Here is a 21622-nt window from a genome sequence, read left to right on the forward strand (position 1 = left end):
TCAAATATATACTTGATTTATTATGAATTGGAATTTGTTGAATTGCGACAGAGATTGTAGTTAACGTTGGTTAAGTTGCGGCCGAAGGACGTACATTATTGCATATTTGTAATATGAATTAACCGAGTAGTTAAGATTCACACACAATAGTTTAGCACGGAAAGATTTATTTCAAAATATATATATATATATATATATATATATATATATATATATATATATATATATATAATATACATATAATTTCTTGAGAGGGAATGAGTTAATTCTTCATAACTCATTGATACACTATACACGTTATTGATTCGTAATGATGTCCACAGTGATTCTTGAACTAACGGAGTTTGTGATGTTATCGGTGTTGTTGATTCGGATGTTGACTGTACTGACGATGATGGTAACTCTGACGGTACTGCTGATGCTGTTGGTAAAGCAAGTTTAGCTTGTTAATCACACACCATTTTTGTCAGGGTTTCTACTCTTCCTTCTATCATTTTTGGTTCGCTTAACTGATTTATGGTTAGGGCTAGATTAGATAATCTCTAAGACTTTAGAGATTACATAATCGCCGCAGAATGTTTCTCCAATGAAGTTATGAATTAATACTTCGTCAGTTATTATTGTTGGTACTCCTTGGTATCTATGGTGCGTATGACGTTGATGCTCGTGGGACAGATTATGAAGTTGAGGTTTACGACGCGGTTGTGGTTGGAGGTGGTAATAGTACTGTTGGCGTTGATGATGGTGGTACTGGTTATGCTGCTGATGCTGCTGCTGGTGTTTGTAATCTCTGCACCATATTCTCCAAAGCCACTACCCGAGCGCAAAGCTCGTTGACTTCTTCTATTACACCGGGGTGATTGTCGGTTCGGACGAGCGGATAAATAAAATCTAAAATTTGATGTAATATATAATCGTGACGCGATACTCTGGAAATGAGCGAGAACATGGTGTTTCGGACAGGTTCGCCGGTAAGTGCTTCAGGTTCTTCGTCAAGAGGGCAATGTGGTGGATGGAAGGGATCACCTTCTTCTTGTCTCCAATGATCGAGGAGGCTATGAACCCATCCCCAATTCATCCAGAATAGGTGATGACTGATTGGTTGATCTATTCCGGTCACACTGCTTTCGGAGCTTGAATGGGATTCCATTTCGGAATCTGAGTTACTTGAACTGATGACGAATTCCATTTCGTACGATTGGATAAAGGATTTTTTTTTTTTTTGATATGAAATGATTTTGGCTAACGGATGGTATTCTAATTACATAGAATGTATATATATATATATATATATATATATATATATATATATATATATAATATATATATATATATATATATATATATATATATATATATATATATATATATATATAGATCAAAAGATTTCGTAGATTACGGAGGACTTTGCGGGATATGTCAGGCAAAGTTTAAAGTAACAGATACGATAAGATATGATTTAGCAGATATGCTAAGATATGAATTTTTGTCTATACACTATTCATGCAATCAATGCAGCAAAACGTGTCTTAGACTAAAAATGATAAGCAGGTAATTTCCTGAGGATGATAAGTAGTTAATTTTCGACACAAAATGATAAGCAAAACTTTTGAGAAGCAGACACGGTCGAAGTCCAGACTCACTAATGCATCCTATCGACTTATCAGTTAGACACACTAATGCAGACCTGGTTCGCTAAGACCACCGCTCTGATACCAACTGAAAGGACCCGTTCATATACATTATAAACGATTCACAATAGTTGATTACATTGCGAGGTATTTGACCTCTATATGATACATTTTACAAACATTGCATTCGTTTTTAAAAGACAATCTTTCTTTACATCGAAAATTGACAGGCATGCATACCATTTCATAATATCCACTATCCAACTATAAATTGATTTAATAATAATCTTTGATGAACTCAATGACTCGAATGCAACGTTCTTCGAAATATGCTATGAAAGACTCCAAGTAATATCTTTAAAATGAGCAAATGCACAGCGGAAGATTTCTTTAACACCTGAGAATAAACATGCTTTAATGTGTCATCCAAAAGGTTGGTGAGTTCATTAGTTTATCATAATCATTTATTTCCATTATTTAAATAGGCCACAAGAATTTCATTTCCAGTTCTCATAAATATACGTCCCATGCATAGAGACAAAAATAATCATTCATATGGTGAACACCTGGTAACCGACATTAACTAGATACATATAAGAATATCCCCTATCATTCCGGGATCCTCCTTCGGACATGATATAAATTTCGAAGTACTAAAGCATCCGGTACTTTGGATGGAGTTTGTTAGGCCCAATAGATCTACCTTTAGAGTTCGCGTCAATTAGGGTGTCTGTTCCCTAATTCTTAGATTACCAGACTTAATAAAAAGGGGCATATTCGATTTCGATAATTCAACCATAGAATGTAGTTTCAATTACTTGTGTCTATTTCGTCAAACATTTATAAAAGCGCATGTATTCTCAGTCCCAAAAATATAAAGGGTAAAAAGGCAAATGAAACTCACCATACTGTATTTCGTAGTAAAAATATATATAACGTCATTGAACAAGTGCAAGGTTGGCCTCGGATTCACGAACCTAAATTAATTATATATATTTATGTGTTGGTCAATATTTGTCTAACAAATTAGGTTAAGTCATAGTGTACCACAATCCTAATGCTCGAGACTAATATGCAAAAGTCAACAAAAGTAAATTTGACTCAAAATAATTTCCAAAAATCTATACATGATTAATATATAGTTTAAATATCGTTGTTTTATATTTTTAAATATTTTTTTAAAAGATTTATTAGAGTAAATAATATAATTTATTTATTAATAAATAAAATTTTATATTAAATTTATATAATAAAATATACTTTTATATATATTAAGTAATAAAATTTATAGGGTTCATTTAATATCATAAAGATAATATGATATGTATTATTAAAGTAAGTTATTACACGTAGTAAAATATGTTTGTATCACATATTTATTTAATAAAATAATATCTATAATGATAGTAAGTAACAGTTGTATTATTTTGTAATAATAATTATTATTATAAAAATATCAATATTTATAATTACTAAGATGACATTAGATAAAACGATAATTCTAATTATGATAACTTTAATATTTACTATAATTTTTAATATTATCTTTAAAATAATATTTCTATTTAAAATAATTATAATAATGATATTTTATAGTAACAATGAAATTTCTATTAAAATGATAATTTTTGTTAAAATGATAGTTTTAATACTAACGATACTTTTAATAATAATAGCAATGATAAAAATAATAAGAACGATAATTTTATCTAAATCAATATTGTGACGACCCGGGAATTTCCGACTAAATTTAAACTTAATCTTTATATGATTTCGACATGATAAGCAAAGTCTGTAAGGTTGAGTCTTAAAAACTTTGAACATGTGTTCATGTATACATTTAAACCCTTGACTGTTTTCCAATGATTCACGAACAATTGTATATAATTAAATATGTATACTTATATGTATAAATGTAAATATATATAAATATAAATGAAAGTGTATATATATAATAAATTGAATTAATAAAATACACTTTAATTAATTGGAATTAAGAATGTAAAATGTTAAATAAAATAATTAAGTTACTATTAAAATGAATATATACAAATATATATATAATTTATAATTAGTTGTAATATATAAAAATTAAATAAATGTTATCATACAATATAATATTGGATATTATATTAAATGTAGTTACCAGTATAGTTGTTATATATTTATATTCAATATTAATAATATTATTAAAACCCATTATATGAGATTCGATACATTTGAGTTATTATAATTACTAATAATATTGTCATCGTTGTTAACATCATTATTATTATTATAACCAGTAGTAAAGTTGTAATTTTAATTATTATGATTAATATTAGTGATATTATTAGATATAAATGTATTATTAGTAATTATATCAACATTATTATGTTAATAATTATTAATACTATTAGTATTACCATTTAATATTATTAATATTAATAAACTTATTATCATTAATCTTTATTTAAAATTCAGAAGAAAGATTTATAAAAGGATATATGTTCAAGTCTTTTTCGAACTGTAGTAGATTGGTACATCCCATATCTTGTTGTTGAAATTAAATCACTAATTGAAGGAAGCAGTTTCACGTCCCCATCCCTCTTAATTTTTTTTTTAATTTATTTTTCTGATTTCTTTTTTTTTTCTGGCCGAACGAATTTAATATAAATCAATGATTTCACGTAGTAATGTGTTTACTTAATTTTCCTTTCATCATCAAATATCCATTACAACTGCTAAAGCCTTAATTCCGATAATGTAAAACAGAAAAATCAATTTCCAGCCCGTTTATACCCCTGTTCTTGAATAATTTGGCCAAAAATTCGAATTTGATTTTACTGCAAAATCTATTAATGCAACTTTGTTAGTGTTCCTTTACTCAAACTACCTGCAAAACTTCAAGTGTCAATTCTCAATATCAAGTCCCAATTGCGAAGTCAAAGTTTTCTTTTAAAAAGTCAAACCGGGTGTTCATCAAAGAATTTGGATACGTTGTGATGTTTCAAGTCAAATTAACGAATCCATTAGTTTCTATGAGTGATTTAGAATACATTTCATGTAAAAATCGATAGCTAAAACCTTCTCAAAAATCAAATTTGAATTCGAGTTTTGTGTTATTCAGTTGCGACACCAGCAGGTTTTTTATTATTTTTTTATTATTGTTGTTGAATTATTTAAACCGCTATATCGCTATCTGCTTCTGTATTATTTCCATATTGTAAATTAAAGAAACCATTAAATAGTTTTGGGATTTAAACTGGATCGGAATTGAAAGAGGAAGAAGAAGAATATGTTTATTAAGGTATATGGGTTAAATAAATTCGAAGGTGAATCAAAACAGAAAAGTCGAGGCAGAGAGATGGTTAGGGAGTGATTCGGGTTAGCGAGTGGTCACGAGTTCGAGCCCGGGCAGGGGCATTGTATATCTTTTTAAGCCTTTTTGAGTGAGGTATAATCTTTTTATTATTATTATTTCATTATTATTATTATTATTACAATTATTAATTTTTAATTATTAAGATTATTATTAATGTTGTTGTTATTATTATTGGTACTATAAGAATCATAATAATTATCATTATTAACATTGTTATAAGCATTAAAACAATTATTATCATTATTATAAGTATATAAATATTATTAGTGTTATCATTATTAATTTATCATTTTAGTATTATTATCACTATTAAGACTATGGTTATTATTATTATTAATTTTTATCATAGTTATAAGTAATATATCTATTATTATTGTTATTACTATTATAAGTATCAATTATGATATTACTATTGAATTTAAAACTTTAATATTATTATTATCATGAGTACGTTTATTATTATTATGAAAGTAATATAATTTATTATCACTTTCGTAAATATTAGTATTAATATGTTTTATAAATAATAGAAGTGTTAATATTAACATATGTATCAATTTTAACCATATTGTTATTAGTATTATCGATATTAAAAAAGCTATTATTATTAGTAAATCATTATTATCGAAACTATCATTTTTGTTACAGACATATATTTTTTTTACCTAAATTATACTTAATACATATATTGTAATTATATTAATGGTTTATATACCTACCTATCAAACATAATATCATTATTTATATAAATACTTATATATAACAAACTAATGATATTTTATATAATAGTAACCTTATATATATAGATATATTAATATAATTAAATATATAGATATTAAACATTTTGAATATATATACAAACTAAATAAGTATAATATATAATTTAAAATATATAAATTTGTTCGATTACGATTATATGTGTTAATATGTATACAAATGATATAGGTTCGTGAATCCGAGGCCAACCCTGCATTGTTCAATATAGTCATATGAATTTTTACTACAAAATACATTAGGTGAGTTTCATTTACCTTTTTACCCTTTATATTTTTGGGCTGAGAATACATGCGCAATTTTTATAAATGTTTTTACGAAATAGACACAAGTAATCAAAACTACATTATATGGTTGAATGATCGAAATCGAATATGCCCCTTTTTATTAAGTCTGGTAATCTAAGAATTAGGGAACAGACACCCTAATTGACGCGAACTCTAAAGATAGATCTATCGGGCCCAACAACCCCCATCCAAAGTACCGGATGCTTTAGTACTTTGAAATTAATATCATGTCCGAAGGGGGATCCCGGAATGATGGGGATATTCTTATATACATATTGTGAATGTCGGTTACCAGGTGTTCAATTCATATGAATGATATTTTTGTCTCTATGTATGGGACGTATGTTTATGAGAAATGGAAGTATGAAATCTTGTGGTCTATTAAAATTATAAAATGATTGTTTATGATAAACTAATGAACTCACCAACCTTTTGGTTGACACTTTAAAGCATGTTTATTCTCAGGTATGAAAGAAATCTTCCGCTGTGCATTTGCTCACTTTAAAGATATTACTTGGAGTCATTCATGACATATTTCAAAAGACGTTGCATTCGAGTCGTCGAGTTCATCAAGATTATTATTAAGATAATTATAGTTAGATATATTATGAAATGGTATGCATATCGTCAATTTTCGATGTAAGGAAGTTTGTCTTTTCAAAATGAATGCAATGTTTGTAAAATGTATCATATAGAGGTCAAGTACCTCGCGATGTAACCCACTATTGTGAATCGTTTGTAATCGATGTGGACTTTGTCCGGATGGATTAGGACGGGTCCTTTTAGTTGGTATCAGAGCAGAGGTCTTAGCGAACCAGGTCTGCATTAGTGTGTCTAACTGATAAGTTGTTAGAAGGCATTAGTGAGTCTGGACTTCGACCGTGTCTGCATGTCATAAGTTTTTGCTTATCATTTCTAGTCGGAAATCATTTGCTTATCATCCTTAGTAAATTACCTGCTCATTATTCTTAGTCTAGACACATCTTATTACATTGACTGTATGAAAAGTGTATAGACAAAAATTCATATCTTAGCGTATCTGCTAATTCATATCTTAGCGTATATGTTATTGTTATCTTTGCCTGACAGCTTCCGTAGATTCCTCCGTAACTTATGAGATTTTAGTATTATATATGTATATGTAAATTATGTATTGCAGGATACTAATCTACATCCTATAATCTATTTCTTATTGAAAATCCTTCATCTGATCGTACGAGATGAATCCCTCAACTAGATCGAGTCCCTCGGATTCCGACAGCTATTCCGATAGTTATCCCGACAGTTATTCAGAATGGATAGTCATCTAAGCTTCAGAAGCAACGACACCAGAATGAATCAACCAATCATCCATCCCCAATTCATCTGATGGATTCGTAGTCGATTTAATCAATGGAGACGCGCAGAAGGCGATCCCTTCCACTAATCGAATTCACCTTTTGGCGAAAAACCTGAAGCACTTACCGGCGAACCTGTTCGTAACATCACCTTCATCCTCATTTCCCGAATATCTCGCCACGACTATATCAAAACTCATATTCTAAACCTTATTCATCCGCTCGTTCCGACCGACAATCATCCCGGGGTAATCGAAGAAGTCAACGAGCTTCGCGCTCGAGTAATCAATTTGGAGAACATGGTGCAAAACTTACCAGCTTCAGCAACATCACCGGAATCAACAGAACCATCAGTAACCACACCAGTACCATCAACAATCCATGCCTCGACATCTCATTTAGTACCTCGAATATAATTATTGTTCTACGAATCTTTCTAAATCAATTATCTTCGTCCTTCATGGCGATTAAGTAATCTCTAATGTTTTAGAGATTATGTATCTTAGTTCTAACATTAAATCAAATGAGATTAATATCATATTAACTCATTAAATCCACGATTTACATCTGAAGAAAATATATATGTATATATATTTTCATAAAGATGGTAATTAAAAATTCTTTCGTACAAACTGTTAATGGTGAAAATATTTTAACGGGTAGGTAATACCCGAGGAATATTTAGATTTCACTTTAATAAGTTACACTGTACATTCGACGAAGTTGATTCAACAGTCATTTACTATTCTACTTACAACCACCGATATACGTATCCGTTCACCGTAGAATAACCATTTTCATTCAATTTCATATTTAGATTTTGACCTACCAAAATCCAACAAGTGGCATAATGAAGAAAACATTGGACAAAATAAAATTTGTTAGAAACAAACAAATTAACTATGAGAAATTCTGTTAAGAATCCACGCTAACAAAATCCTAGCTAACTGTTCCTAGCTAACTGTTAATTCCTTATTACATTTAATTATCGCAATTTTAATTCTCGCAATTTTATTTATCGTCATTTAATTTCTGTTATTTATTTTACGCACTTTAAATATCGGGACACGTATACAAGGTTTTGACATATCATATCGACGCATCTATATATATTATTTGGAATAACCATAGACACTCTATATGCAGTAATGATCGAGTTCTCTATACAGGGTTGAGGTTGATTCTATAATAATATATATATTTTGAGTTGTGATTGAGTCTGAGACATGTGCATGGGTCACGATACGTATTAATTAATTCGAATATTATAAAATAAACTATATATGAATTATTGGACTGTTAACTGTGGACTATCGACTATGGACTATCAAGATTGGACAATTAAAAATGAATTAAAATATTGATTATAACATATGAAACTAAACAATTCTTCAAGTTTGCCACTAGATTTCATCTTAAACCTCATTTGTATCTTAACGGTTACAATCTGCGTTCAAACCGTTCATGATTATTGAAAATACCTCAACCGAGAGGATGAACCAACCGCACTTCATCTACGGAAGAAGAGATTGACGCATTTAGTTATGCATCTGAAAAACTTTCAGAAACTGAGTAAACGTTTAACACATAGTTGTGCTAATTCCTTAGTGTTATTATTACCCAAAATAACTTGATAATTCCTTTTCAAAGTAGCGAATTTTGTCACAGCTCCAGCAAGTCAACTTCGAATTTTCGTTCGAAACAACCTTATTATCACCTTGATTTATATGCATGCTCTTTTATTGTTACTAGAGAACCTTTTATATTCCACCATATTACCAGCAAACGTACCAGCAACCTCGTTGCTTCTTGGCTTAAATCTTTCTGATAAATCATTATATATATTCATTGAAACTTTATCATATACTCATCCGCATCTTGTAACGAGAACTGCCATACCAATTACCGGGAATCAGCAATCAGTACTTTGAAAACTCACAACATATCTACATCAACAGTTATATGTATAATATTTATCTCTTAGAAATTATGGTCTTTCAATTCTGAAATTTTGAAAAGTACTCAGCCTACGAATCAATACATTGAACTTTGAAAAAGCTGAATGAAGCAGCAGAAACTGTGGGCAACTGTAAACGACCTTAATCGTCGGAAGTTTGATGATAAAGAATAGTATATTGGAAAAACTCAGAAAAGTTGGAACTGAAAAACTGAGTGAGCAAACTACGAAGGAGTCTCTGAACAAATCACAAGGACTAAACTTGTACATTAAGAATCCTGATGATTCTATTTCTGATGAAATCTTTAACGAATACCTTGCTTCTGACTCCAAACTCTTGCGGACAAATTTACTTCACCATCCTTCGATATTAGAAATTCCAAGATATCATCATATCTCTCATTATAAATATCCTCCATATTTCTGAAGATATTTTTATAACTATTCTTATCTGAAATCATTAATCTCTTCGTGATATCAGTGTTACATCATATAGAAACTGTTAGTTTCTATATTCTGTAAACTTTCGAGCTTAAAATATGAATGTTATTGGAGTAATGTTGGGAACTGATGCATGAGTTAGTATAATATAATGACACTTGATCAACGTGATTATATTACAGTAAGTCATGCTGAGTTTCTAATGAGACGTGATGATTCACAGATCATAACGTCATCACATGCCATGTTACATAACTCTTTCATTCTGCGTAACTTCTGAACATATCAAAAATATATATTCTTGATAGTTCTATACTCAGTGATTCTGATAATTTGACAAATCAAATCGTGCTAATACCTTCTTTCTTATTTAGAACATGATGTTTATCCGAAATTCCATACTTACGAATTCTAGACCATTACTCGCTTTACTAGAGGTCGGGAGGATAATAAAAGGCAAAGAGAACTAAAATATAGGAGAAAATATAAAGCCCAATGACAACACCAAAATTACAAACCGTGGATATCAGTACGTATAGCAATATAAAGACACGGGAGGATTATAAATACAATAATCCCTAGAGCATAATAGAAATAAACAGATTCTTCAGGCGGGAGTTGGAAAAGAAGAACGATCATTGCGATAGTTAGAATTAGAACAAGGATCAGAACAGGGTTAAGCATTTTCATAAATCTTTTGAATTTGGGAATTGAGTATAGAAGTGGTGAAAATAAATGGAACGGGAAAGGTAACTTTATAAAGGAAATATCAGAATTAGTAATCGGGGCAGATCACCGTATTTAATTAAAGAGATCTTAAAGTCCATAAATCTCGAAGAATCAGATCTTATAGATCTTCAAGATTTTCTTTAAATCCCTTGAATTCCGGAATTCAACCAAGGCAATGTCAAAAGTTAAGACGCGCCTTATTTTCTAAATTCAACTCTGACTCTGTCAAAAGTTAAAATGAATCTTTACTTTCCTATTTCACTCTTTGGTGATAGCTTCATTTGTACTCTTCGAATAATGGAATTATTTTTATCCATATTACTGAATGATGATAAAACTCAAGTTATCAACTCATATTCGTCATGAAAATATTTTTATTGTTAGCCATGACCACCTTACTCAAATTTCGGGACGAAATTTCTTTAACGGGTAGGTACCGTGACGACCCGGGAATTTCTGACTAAATTTAAACTTAATCTTTATATGATTTCGACACGATAAGCAAAGTCTGTAAGGTTGAGTCTTAAAAACTTTGAACATGTGTTCATGTATACATTTAAACCCTTGACTGTTTTCCAACGATTCACGAACAATTGTATATAATTAAATATGTATACTTATATGTATAAATGTAAATATATATAAATATAAATGAAAGGGTATATATATAATAAATTGAATTAATAAAATACACTTTAATTAATTGGAATTAAGAATGTAAAATGTTAAATAAAATAATTAAGTTACTATTAAAATGAATATATACAAATATATATATAATTTATAATTAGTTGTAATATATAAAAGTTAAATAAATGTTATCATACAATATAGTATTGGATATTATATTAAATGTAGTTACCAGTATAGTTGTTATATATTTATATTCAATATTAATAATATTATTAAAACCCATTATATGAGATTCGATACATTTGAGTTATTATAATTACTAATAATATTGTCATCGTTGTTAACATCATTATTATTATTATAACCAGTAGTAAAGTTGTAATTTTAATTATTATGATTAATATTAGTGATATTATTAGATATAAATGTATTATTAGTAATTATATCAACATTATTATGTTAATAATTATTAATACTATTAGTATTACCATTTAATATTATTAATATTAATAAACTTATTATCATTAATCTTTATTTAAAATTCAGAAGAAAGATTTATAAAAGGATATATGTTCAAGTCTTTTTCGAACTGTAGTAGATTGGTACATCCCATATCTTGTTGTTGAAATTAAATCACTAATTGAAGGAAGCAGTTTCACGCCCCCATCCCTCTTCATTTTTTTTTTTAATTTATTTTTCTGATTTCTTTTTTTTTCTGGCCGAACGAATTTAATATAAATCAATGATTTCACGTAGTAATGTGTTTACTTAATTTTCCTTTCATCATCAAATATCCATTACAACTGCTAAAGCCTTAATTCCAATAATGTAAAACAGAAAAATCAATTTCCAGCCCGTTTATACCCCTGTTCTTGAATAATTTGGCCAAAAATTCGAATTTGATTTTACTGCAAGATCTATTAATGCAACTTTGTTAGTGTTCCTTTACTCAAACTACCTGCAAAACTTCAAGTGTCAATTCTCAATATCAAGTTCCAATTGCGAAGTCAAAGTTTTCTTTTAAAAAGTCAAACTGGGTGTTCATCAAAGAATTTGGATACGTTGTGATGTTTCAAGTCAAATTAACGAATCCATTAGTTTCTATGAGTGATTTAGAATACATTTCATGTAGAAATCGATAGCTAAAACCTTCTCAAAAATCAAATTTGAATTCGAGTTTTGTGTTATTCAGTTGCGACACCAGCAGGTTTTTTATTATTTTTTTTTATTATTGTTGTTGAATTATTTAAACCGCTATATCGCTATCTGCTTCTGTATTATTTCCATATTGTAAATTAAAGAAACCATTAAATAGTTTTGGGATTTAAACTGGATCGGAATTGAAAGAGGAAGAAGAAGAATATGTTTATTAAGGTATATGGGTTAAATAAATTCGAAGGTGAATCAAAACAGAAAAGTCGAGGCAGAGAGATGGTTAGGGAGTGATTCGGGTTAGCGAGTGGTCACGAGTTCGAGCCCGGGCAGGGGCATTGTATATCTTTTTAAGCCTTTTTGAGTGAGGTATAATCTTTTTATTATTATTATTTCATTATTATTATTATTATTACAATTATTAATTTTTAATTATTAAGATTATTATTAATATTGTTGTTATTATTATTGGTACTATAAGAATCATAATAATTATCATTATTAACATTGTTATAAGCATTAAAACAATTATTATCATTATTATAAGTATATAAATATTATTAGTGTTATCATTATTAATTTATCATTTTAGTATTATTATCACTATTAAGACTATGGTTATTATTATTAATTTTTATCATAGTTATAAGTAATATATCTATTATTATTATTGTTATTACTATTATAAGTATCAATTATGATATTACTATTGAATTTAAAACTTTAATATTATTATTTTCATGAGTACGTTTATTATTATTATGAAAGTAATATAATTTATTATCACTTTCGTAAATATTAGTATTAATATGTTTTATAAATAATAGAAGTGTTAATATTAACATATGTATCACTTTTAACCATATTGTTATTAGTATTATCGATATTAAGAAAGCTATTATTATTAGTAAATCATTATTATCGAAACTATCATTTTTGTTACAGACATATATTTTTTTTACCTAAATTATACTTAATACATATATTGTAATTATATTAATGGTTTATATACCTACCTATCAAACATAATATCATTATTTATATAAATACTTATATATAACAAACTAATGATATTTTATATAATAGTAACCTTATATATATATAGATATATTAATATAATTAAATATATAGATATTAAACATTTTGAATATATATACAAACTAAATAAGTATAATATATAATTTAAAATATATAAATTTGTTCGATTACGATTATATGTGTTAATATGTATACAAATGATATAGGTTCGTGAATCCGAGGCCAACCCTGCATTGTTCAATATAGTCATATGTATTTTTACTACAAAATACATTAGGTGAGTTTCATTTACCTTTTACCCTTTATATTTTTGGGCTGAGAATACATGCGCAATTTTTATAAATATTTTTACGAAATAGACACAAGTAATCAAAACTACATTATATGGTTGAATGATCGAAATCGAATATGCCCCTTTTTATTAAGTCTGGTAATCTAAGAATTAGGGAACAGACACCCTAATTGACGCGAACTCTAAAGATAGATCTATCGGGCCCAACAAGCCCCATCCAAAGTACCGGATGCTTTAGTACTTTGAAATTAATATCATGTCCGAAGGGGGATCCCGGAATGATGGGGATATTCTTATATACATATTGTGAATGTCGGTTACCAGGTGTTCAATTCATATGAATGATATTTTTGTCTCTATGTATGAGACGTATGTTTATGAGAAATGGAAGTATGAAATCTTGTGGTCTATTAAAATTATAAAATGATTGTTTATGATAAACTAATGAACTCACCAACCTTTTGGTTGACACTTTAAACCATGTTTATTCTCAGGTATGAAAGAAATCTTCCGCTGTGCATTTGCTCACTTTAAAGATATTACTTGGAGTCATTCATGACATATTTCAAAAGACGTTGCATTCGAGTCGTCGAGTTCATCAAGATTATTATTAAGATAATTATAGTTAGATATATTATGAAATGGTATGCATATCGTCAATTTTCGATGTAAGGAAGTTTGTCTTTTCAAAATGAATGCAATATTTGTAAAATGTATCATATAGAGGTCAAGTACCTCGCGATGTAACCCACTATTATGAATCGTTTGTAATCGATGTGGACTTTGTCTGGATGGATTAGGACGGGTCCTTTCAAATATCTTATAATATTTTAATTTCATCATGATACTCTTACCCATTATTTCTTAATCGTTTCGTTTAATAGCTTTTAATCGTCTTTTATATCGTGTTCATAATAATGATAATAATAGTAATCAAAATAATTAGGTGTTACAAATATTTGTTTTAATTACACTAATATTAATAATGATAGTTACTATAACATTGTTAACGATAATACTAATAATTATCTTAATGATAATATAGTAATAATAATAATAACAATAACAATAACCATTTTTAAATAATGATATATATATATATTAATAATAATAATACCAATAATAATAATAATAATAATAATTGGATAATAATAATAATACTAATTATAACTTTAACGATAATAACGATAGTAATAATAAAAAAATAACAATTTTTAATGATAAATCTCTTTTATTGATAAAGATAATAATAATGATAATAATAAGATAAAACTAGAACGACGATAAAAACGACGATAATAATAATCATTTTTAATAAAAATATCAAAAATTCAATTGATTATAACTTCTAATCCGTTCATCAAACCATTCGATATCTAAAGGAAAAGTTCTTAATTTTTCGCTAGCTTTTCAAGGACATGCATATCTTATACCTTATCTCAACCGCAAGTGTAACTAATTCAATATTCAATCTAACCTGTCTAAGGGCAATATCAAAAGTACAAGCATGCATAATCCTAAATACTCGAGCACTAGTCAGGGATACACTATTAGTATGTAAAAGTTAAATTATGAGTACTCACGTATCAATATTGAGATTCAATATTGCAGGAAAGGTACGTAGATGCAACGGAAATGATAAACACTATATTGACCTCACGAGCATACCCATGAACCATACTCAATCACCTCCATAGCTATAACCCATAATTTCCTTAATCCTATCCCACTCGAAAAACAATTTCGAAATCACTCGGACAGCACTCTGTCGTAATATTTTATGTATACTAATAATAGCTTGAAATAATACGGAGTAACTATATATATGTAAATCGATTGAGAGAGTTTAGAGAAAAATATTTTCAAGTTTCTATGAAATAATGAAACCTATTGAATTCTATTTATAATAGATTTTTGAATTATTAAAGTGAATTATTAAAGTATGAATTATTAAAGTATGAATTATTAAAGTGAATTATTAAAGTGAATTATTAAAGTTAAAGTAAAGTAAAAATATAAAACTATGTACGTATAATACGCGTATAAATATATATAATATTAATCGTTATATATATAACATAAAATATAAATATCTTTATCTTTATCATACTAGTTAAGTAATGAGTTGTCAAAAGTGGTTCTAGATATTTATAAAAGTTATATACGTTTTAATAATAAAGTTCTTTTTAAACTGAAAATATTTTTGTACGTTTGAAACTAAATAGATCAATCGAGTCTTTATGAGATTCAATCTTCCACTATCCTTTGTCTAGTTCTCAATGATTGACAATTTGTTCTTATTTATAAATCACTTTACCATTTTCCGAATATTGTTAAAATGGAAAGATTTCTCAAATCAACGTGGGCCTTTCAACAGAGACTTGTAATCATAATTCAATATATCTGATAATTCAATCATTTGATCTTATCTTCTAATTCCATTGATAAACATTTTGAAACAGATACAATCATATAAAGTATTTAATCTAATATTTTGTTTACGTTTCAAGTTATAATATATATACACATATACATATATAATCATATTCGTTTAATGGTTCGTGAATCGTTGGAACTTGGTCGAGGTTGAATGAATGTATGAACATAGTTTAAAATTCTTGAAATTTAACTTAAAAAATATTGCTTATCGTGTCGGAAACATATAAAGATTAAAGTTTAAATTTGGTTGGAAATTTCCGGGTTGTCACAGAATCAAAGGAAGTAGAGCCGATTATAACGGAAGCTTGGAACAAACATTGTGGCGGCTCGAGGTTAGATTGTGTCTTGCGAAACAAACTCAAGAATGTTTAAGAAGGTTTAAGAGCCTGGAGTAAACGCAAATATGGGGCCCTGGATGATGAATTGGAGAATTTTAAAGAGGCTGCCTTGGACTGGGAAAAGAAGACAGATTCGGGTACTCTTTCTGATGTTGATCGCAAAGAGTGGCTTAAAGCAAGGGCCTGCTGGTTACAAAAAGATAGGGAAAAATCTTTAATGCTTAAACAAAAAGCTCGACTTAAATGGGCGGCCGAGGGCGACGAAAACACGAAATTCTTTCACGCTTCCATCAAACGACGTTTCAACAAGTCCAAGTTAAGGGGGTTGTATGTAAATGGGATGTGGCAGGAAAACCCGTCGATCATTAAAAACGCGGTCTTTAATTTTTATAGCCGTCTATTCAGGAGCAGACCTGAGTCTATGCCTGACTTGGGCAGTTTGGAGTCATTAAATTTTAATCGCTTAACAGAGAATGAGGCTGTTTCGTTGGAAGTTCCATTTTCAGAGTCGGAAATTTGGTGTGCCCTAAAAGATTGCGGTGATTCAAAGGCCCCGAGGCCTGACGGTTTCAATTCAACGTTCTTCAAAAAATTTGGGTGGCTTGTTAAAGATGACCTCAAAAAGGCTATTGACTGGTTCTGGAATAACAATTCTTTCTCTAAAGGTTGTAATGCGTCTTTTCTGACGCTTATACAGAAAAAGAAAGACCCGATGGGGCTTAAAGACTATCGTCCCATTAGCTTAATCGAGAGCTATTATAAGATTATAGCCAAATTGCTAGCAAATCGTTTAAAAAAGTTAATACATAAGTTGGTCGGCCACGAGTAAAGTGCCTTCATCAAAGGTCGCTTTATACTTGATGGCATACTCGTGACCAATGAGGTCATTGATGACCTCAAATCTCGAAAGAAAAAAAGTTTGATATTTAAAGCGGATTTCGAGAAGGCTTTTGATAGCATCAATTGGCAATATCTGATGGCGGTGTTGGAACGAATGGGCTTCGGGCAAAAGTGGCGTTGTTGGATTGACGCGTGTCTGAAGTCAGCCTCCATTTCTATATTAGTCAACGGGTCTCCCACAAAGGAATTTTCGCTTAATAGAGGTATAAGACAAGGAGATCCGTTATCACCATATCTCTTCATCCTTGCCTCGGAGGGTTTAAGTCGGCTATTGAAGAATGCTATTCAACATGACCTCTTCAAAGGGGTCGAAGTCGGGAAGGATAAGACTGTTGTCTGGCATTTGCAATACGCGGACGACACTATTCTTTTTGGTGAATGGAGTAGAAAAAATGCTTCGAATCTCATGAAGATACTTAAATGTTTTGAAAAACTATCGGGTCTAAAGGTTAATTTTGCAAAAAGTTGCCTTTATGGCGTGGGCGTCTCAAATAATTCTATTATCGAAATCGCTTCTTCCCTCGGGTGCAACAAAGGGGAATTCCCTTTCACTTACCTCGGTATACCTATCGGGCGAACGATGAAAAGAATTGAGGATTGGGGTCGGGATCGTTTAGCGGATTGGAAAGCAAAATCGATGTCGTTCGGTGGTCGTCTCACTCTCATTAAGTCGGTGCTTAGTAGCCTCCCATTGTATGCCTTCTCCCTATTCCGTGCTCCATCGGGTGTCATTAGCTCGCTTGAAGGTATGAGACGTAACTTTTTTTGGGGCGGGTCGGGTGATCACACAAAAATGTCTTGGGTTAATTGGGAATCCATATTGCTACCTTATGATCGGGGGGGATTAAATATTGGGACCCTTAAAGCTAAAAACTTGGCTTTAATGGGAAAATGGTGGTGGCGTTTTCGAGTAGAACATAACTCGTTTTGGGTTCGGGTAATCAAAAGTATTCATGGGAGGGACGGGGGGCTGGGACATATCAATTCGGGTCACTCTTCGGGTAAATTTTCGGTTTGGAAAGGTATTCAATCCATTGCTAAAGACTTTGACAAGTTGGATTTTAATTTCTCAAATTCGTTTGTCAAAGTTGTCGGAAATGGGGAGAATACCTTATTTTGGAAGGATAGATGGCTTGATAATCAATTGTTGTGCGAGAAATACGGGAGACTTTTCAGGTTGGAAGTTAATGAGGATGCTTTGGTTTCGGATCGTGTTAAAAAAGATGGTGAAGATACAGCTTTTCTATGGAACTGGTCCAGATGTCCTAGTGGTAGAACGAACAGCGAACTAGATTCTCTTCAAGACAGATTGGCACATTTTAATTTTGCAAATAGGGAAACTGATTCTTGGTCATGCCTTTTCAACAGTAATGGGAAGTTTACTTCCAACTCTATGTTTCATCTTCTCAATGAGAAACTTCTGCCTTCTCATCCTGTGACTCATGCTACCTTGCGCAATTCCTTATTACCATCCAAAGTCGAAATTTTTATTTGGCGGGCAAGGCTAGGAAGACTTTCGGTAAAGGTGGAACTCGACAAACGCGGGATAGACTTAGACTCGGTCCGATGTCCATATTGCAATGGCGATATTGAAACCATGGACCACATGCTTCTTTCGTGCCCAAAAGTGAAAGAGTTATGGGGTCGTGTAATGAGTTGGTGGAACTCGGGCACATCTATGTACACTAATCGTGACGATTTATTCTTGGGAAAAGGAGCGAGATCGGACCCAAATGCATATTCCAAAATTTGGCAATCTATCGAATGGGTTTGCGGATACTTGATATGGAGGAATCGAAATCAATGTTTGTTCGAGAAAAAAGTTTGGAGCGTTCCAATGACATTGAACGAGATTCAAGCTGTAAACTTTCTTTGGATTGGAATGTATGGTTGTCGAGCCCGAATGCGTACGATGATCATGGCTGATCCGAAGGGACTGCTCACGAATGGCATACTCAATATGAAAAATCTGAAAATTCATGATCTTGCTAGTGTCTCGAGTTTTAGTTGTAACTAGTTGTGGCGCCCTCGCGATGCGGCGGACGAACGTTAGCTAAATTCGATTATGAAAAGTATAAAAAAAAAATATATAGAAGCAAATGACATAAACTGAAATGGGTAAAAAAAAAAAAACTCAAAGTATAAAAAAAATCAAATAATAACAATAACATAAAAATAACAATTATATTAATAGTAGCAACATTAACGATTTGTAATAAGTGAAAAGTTATGCGGTTGATTATTAGTAAATGGAATGTTATGTGTTTGATTTCTAATAAACGTAAAGTTAAACCATAATGATAATAATGGCTGTGGTTGAATTACGGAAGATTGAAAGTTTGTTGTAAAATTATAGAAACCATAAAGTTTACTATTTATAAGGTTTTACCTTTTAGTAAATAGGTATAATATAATTATGTGGTCGATTTATAATGAATGAGAAGTTTTATGTTTAAATTATAAAATGTGAAAAGTTTGTGGTAAGTTTATAAAAGCTATAAAGTTAACTATTATAAAAGGTGTGGTTGAAATTTTTTTTTAAAAAAAAATTTTTGTTGTAATTTTGTAAACCTTATGAACTTCACTATTCATTTTCCCTATTACTTTTGGATATATAAAATATATAATAATAATAATAATAATAATAATAATAATAATAATAATAATAATAATAATAATAATAATAATGAATAATTATTAGATAGTAAAAATTGTGTGGCGGGTTTATAATGAATGAGAGGTTTTGTGTGTGAGGAGTTTGTGGTAAATTTGTGAAAACTATAAAGTTAAGTGTTAGTTAGGGTAAGGTTGAATTGTAAAAAAGGAAAAGTTTGTTATAAGTTTGTAAAGTCTATTAAGTTTGCTATTCATTTGGGCTTTCTCATTTAGATATTTAGATATATAGATATAATAGGCTGCAACTTTCTTTTTGTCCTTAAGGCCATGCTTCTCATGTTTAGTTTGTAATAGGCTTTTTTTTTTTTTTTTTTTTTTTTTGCCTCTGGACCTTGCATTATCTCTATGCATGTATATGTATTTTTCGATTATTTAATACAAGTCTTTTTGCCTTTCAAAAAAAAAAAAAAAAAACAGTATTATTATTATTATACTGTCTAATATGTCATATTATTGCCATCTAACAATAGCAACATCTAGAAAGAAAAAAATAAAAGAAAAAAAAAACATCTAGAAGGACATAGAAGAGTAGTCGTAGCTTTTTGAGTGTACTACCCAGTTACGGGTTTACTTAAGTTCAAACTCCCATCTCATGTGGACAAATTTCAGTCACTGGATTTATCCTTATGAAAAAGAGTACCCAAACGTTCACTATTTAAAACCTTCCACATATATGAAAATGGCATCAAGTTCTGTATTACAAATAGCAGATAATGGAAAGATTATAAATATATATTCTCAATAAATTTTGTTGTATAACATCAGAATTTTTTTTTTTTTTTTTAAAAGATTACACACAAAACCGGTTTTTAGATATGAAAAGGGCTTTTTTGTATGTACAAGAACCTGTTTTTTTTTATATAAAATGGGTCTCCTATGTAAGCATAGGAACATGTTTTCTTGAAAAAACAGGTTTTTTTTTTTTTTTTTTTTTTTTTTTAAGCAATACTTTTATTCACAACAAAATTGTTATGCGTACAAGCAACTAGGCATCACAAAATCACAACAATATACAATAGAGGTGCTAAGGTAACAATCACGAATTAAATAAGAAAACATGAAGGATTGTGAAACCAATTATGCCAATCGAGATTTTCCCCCCCTTGAACCGCTTCGCAATCCACTCGAAACTTTTGATTTGGATCTCATTTAGTGCTTTCGGAGTGCACCAACCTTTGTTTTTGAAAATCAATTGGTTACGATTTTTCCAAATAAGATAACAACTTATCCAAACCACCGCTTGCCATATCACTTTGCCTGAATCCGATCCATGTTGCATCGCAAAGGAAGCTCTTTTAGAAAGAAAAAAAAAAGAAAAAGGTTTCTAAAGTGATGCAAAGGAACCGGATTTAAAACCGGTTCTCCGCTTTAGGAACCCCTAACAATTGAAACCTCTTTTATAACCAGTTTCAAAGACCCTAAAAGGTTCCAATCGATTGAGAAGTCTATTGAACCTCGTTGAGAAGTTTCAAAGACCCTAAAAGGTTCCAATCGATTGAGAAGTCTATTGAACCTCGTTGACCGGAATACCACCTTGAAATGCGAGCCGATGAAAAATCGCACTTTTGATGTGATACTAGGATTCCACACCATTCTTGCTCAATCGATACCCATATCGACACTTGCTAAAAGCA

This window comes from Rutidosis leptorrhynchoides, chromosome 4 (assembly GCF_046630445.1).
Source record: "Rutidosis leptorrhynchoides isolate AG116_Rl617_1_P2 chromosome 4, CSIRO_AGI_Rlap_v1, whole genome shotgun sequence".
NCBI classification, from domain to species: Eukaryota; Viridiplantae; Streptophyta; class Magnoliopsida; order Asterales; family Asteraceae; genus Rutidosis; species Rutidosis leptorrhynchoides.